Genomic DNA, 4,166 nt, shown 5'->3' on the forward strand with positions numbered 1-4,166 from the left:
GTCATATAACAGTGTAAGGTGTTGGAAAAGAGAGGGTTTCATTTCATGTAAAAATGTTATTTTCATGGTTTGCATGTGCGTCTCTGATGAAATATAAATGCAAAATGTGAAGTTGTGTGTTAGAAAAACTTGAACCCATCCTGTCTGAAGCAACATACGGTATTGTATGAGCGTTCATTCTTCAAATGAGGCTCGTTTGACTGTTTTTATTAAAAGCTGTGTACACGGTGGAGCAGCAGCAGTGATTTGACTTGTATTTTCCTTTTAGTTAGATTTCCTGTCACTCTTCCTCTGCAAACTAACTGGATGTCAGGTCAGATCAGTTTTATTTAAAGGCCAGAACCACAAAATTCAGAGTGCGACTAAAAACTAAAATGACACGTTCCCTAAAAATATCCTTTAACAGAGGAAAAACAAAAGAACTCCAACCCTAAATAATAAATAAATATGTACCTGTGTATGACTATGGTGTTTAACCCTTTCATGCATAGGTCACTACAGTGGACAGTTCTTCTCCAGCTGTTCTCTTGTATATTAATGGGTTTTGTTGTTTTAGTTCCATATCAGCTAACACAGTGGACACTTCTGCATCATCCCATACACTAACATTCAGACCATTACTATAATTGTGCTGTTCTTGATAAACCTGATCTGCACGAACACGTTTGAGTGTAAATCAATTATTTGTTAGACAAAAAGATTTTTTTTTTTTTTTGCATATTATCTCCATGAAGTGAGTAATTACTAGCATTAGAATATGTTGAAATGTGAGAAGACATCAGATTAGCAGCATTAAAAATGTTTTTATTTCATTGTTTTCATATCACTTTCTGATATTTGGTTTTAAACACATTTCTTTACTTCAAAAATTAAATGCATGGACATTTTTGTAATTCCATAGAAAAAAAAAACTCAATCACATTGTTTTTTTCATGGCTAAGGAGGAATAAAAACACTCAAAAAATAAATCTTGACTCAGGTTCTCACAATTCATGCATGAAAGGGTTAACCCATAAAGACCCAGTGCTACTTTTGTTTCCTAAATAGATATTTTCTGCATATTTAACATTTCTTAACTGATTTATCACCATTTACTGTAATATTCTTTATTTAGTGTTTTCCAGCAAAAATCTGGTACTTTCCTTTATTTAATTCACTGATCATGTAGATGTTCATTAAAGATCAGGGGTATTAAATCAAAAACAGGGAAAACTGAAGAAAAAGTGACTTTTTCAGCAAAATATCTCATTAACTGAACATAAACCAAGTATCTCCATTCACTGTCATTGATCCAACTCCATGAGTTTTAATGGTAAATCAACACTGTAGAAGATGATGGTGTTTCCATGGTAACTACGGAGCCTCTGAACGTCCAAAGTCATGTATTTTCCTGTGTTTTAATTAAAAGGTTATCACATCAAACCAGGCAAAACGGAAGAAAAAGTTACTTTTCCAGCAAAATAGTCATTAACTGAACATAAAAACACATGTCCATCCACTGTCATTGATCCAACTCCATGGGTTTTACTGATGAATTAATGTTGTAGAAGATGACAGTGTTTTCATCGTAACTACAGAGCCTCTGAATGTCCAAATGGGTCATATCTGATGACCATTAGAAGATGATAAACTGCATTTTACACCAGTTTTTTTACATGGATTGATAGGATTAGCGGATCAACAGGTATTAAACAGTTTACATCAGTAGATGTTTTTTGTTCAATGGGGGATGTTTGGGTCTTCACGGCTTAAAAGACAAGATTTCTTGTTGCCATTTGCCTCAATATGAAGAATACATTTTAGTATTAAGAACAATAATTCTAAAGTATATAAAATACTATTGGGAGAACTAGTAGTAATAGAACTAGAATTATTTACTGGTAATAAATTACTTTAAGTAGTCCCCTACAAATAGAAGTTGTGCATTCAAAGCCGTAATTTTAGTAAATATGTTGAGTAAAATGTTAGCAAATGATAAAAAAGTAAAAGTGTAGAGAGTGTGTTTTACTATTATACATGATTTTAGGTTCATGTTACCGCTGCATTAGTGTATGTTCCATTTTTCTGTTGTATATACCTTAGATTATGCTAATTTTTACAGCGGAAAGTCACTTTTATACTTAATTTGCATTTTAAATACTTCAATATTAGTAAAGTTTCAAGGACAGAACTTTTTGAGTATTTTGTGTTATTAGTACTTGTGTTATTTGTACTATTAATACTTTGACTACCCTACTTTTTGATGAAAATCCTTAAATTTTGCTTAGGGTATTTCCAGTGTTATGTTAGTACTTTCAGTCTTAGTGGCGTACGATATCATGATGATCTTTAATTGTTGCTTGTAGTATTTCCAGTGTTGTATTTGTACTTTTATACTTCATTCTCTTACTGGCCTACATGTTGATGTTGATCCTTTGTTTTTGTTTGTAGTATTTCCAGTGTTGTATGTGTACTTTTACATATCATTGTAGTGACCTGCATGTTGATGCTGATCCTTAGGGTTTTTTGTGGTATTTACATGTTTTATTATCATACAACATCATGTATTGTATTATCATTTAGTTTGTAGTATTTCCAGTGTTGTATTAGTACTTTTACATTTTCATTCTTTTAGTTGTTTGTGTTTGGATGATAATACATAAGTTTTTCTTGCAGTATTTCTAGTGTTGTATTAATACTTTTATAATTCATCCTTTTAATGATCTGACCTCCATTTAGATGTTGATCCTCTGGGTTTTTTTTAATATTTACATGTTATACTATCATATAATATCATGTATTGTAATATCATTTAGTTTGTAGTATTTCCAGTGTTGTATTAGTACTTTTACATATCATTATTTTAGTGACCTACATTTTGATGATGATCCTTCAGTTTTGTTTGTAATATTTATGTTGTATTAATACCTCTATATTTTGTTTTTTTTTAGTGGTTTGCATTTCGATGATGCTCTTTAAGTTTAGTTTGTATTAGTACTTTTACTTGTTCATTCTTTTAGTTGCCTGCATGCTTAAGTTTTTCTTGCAGTATTTCCAGTGTTGTACTATTACTTGTATATTTCATCATTTTAATGATCTGACCTGCAGTTTGATGTTGATCCTTACTTTTTTTTTTTTTTGTAGTATTTACATGTTTTATTATCATACAATATCATGTATTGTAATATCATTTGGTTTGTAGTATTTCCAGTGTTGTATTAGTACTTTTATATATTCATTCTTTTAGTTGTTTGTGTTTGGATGATAATACATAAGTTTTTCTTGCAGTATTTCTAGTGTTGTATTAATACTTTCATAGTTCATCCTTTTAATGATCTGACCTCCATTTAGATGTTGATCCTTAGTTTTTTTTTTAGTATTTACATGTTATACTATCATATAATATCATGTATTGTAATATCATTTAGTCTGCAGTATTTCCAGTGTTGTATTAGTACTTTTACATATCATTATTTTAGTGACCTACATTTTGATGATGATCCTTCAGTTTTGTTTGTAATATTTATGTTGTATTAATACCTCTATATATTTTTTTTTTTTTTAGTGGTTTGCATTTTGATGATGACCTTTAAGTTTAGTTTGTTGTATTAGTACTTTTACTTTTTCATTCACAGTATTTCCAGTGTTGCACTATTACTTTTCTATTTCATCCTTTTAATGATCTGACCTGCAGTTTGATGGTGATCCTTACTTTTTTTTGGTAGTATTTACATGTTTTATTATCATACAATATCATGTATTGTAATATCATTTAGTTTGTAGTATTTCCAGTGTTGTATTAGTACTTTTACATATCATTGTATTAGTGACCTACATTTTGATGATGATCCCTCAGTTTTATTTGTAGTATTTATGTTGTACCTCTATATTCTGTTTTTTTAGTGGTTTGTATTTCGATGATGCTCTTTAAGTTTAGTTTGTATTAGTACTTTTACTTTTTCATTCTTTCAGTTGCCTGCATACTTCAGTTTTTCTTGCAGTATTTCCTCTGCTGTATTATGACTTTTATATTTCATCCTTTTAGTCCTGCATCTTCCTTAATTGTGCATGTATTGCAGTACTTTCCCAGGTACTACTTGTACTTGCACAGGCTCCTGTCCCTTTAACAGATAGAGCTGGGTGTACTTTGCCAAAGAAGGAGTGACTGGGACAGCTGCGTCATGCAC

The sequence above is a fragment of the Sphaeramia orbicularis genome, chromosome 22, assembly GCF_902148855.1.
Source record: "Sphaeramia orbicularis chromosome 22, fSphaOr1.1, whole genome shotgun sequence".
Lineage (NCBI taxonomy): Eukaryota > Metazoa > Chordata > Actinopteri > Kurtiformes > Apogonidae > Sphaeramia > Sphaeramia orbicularis.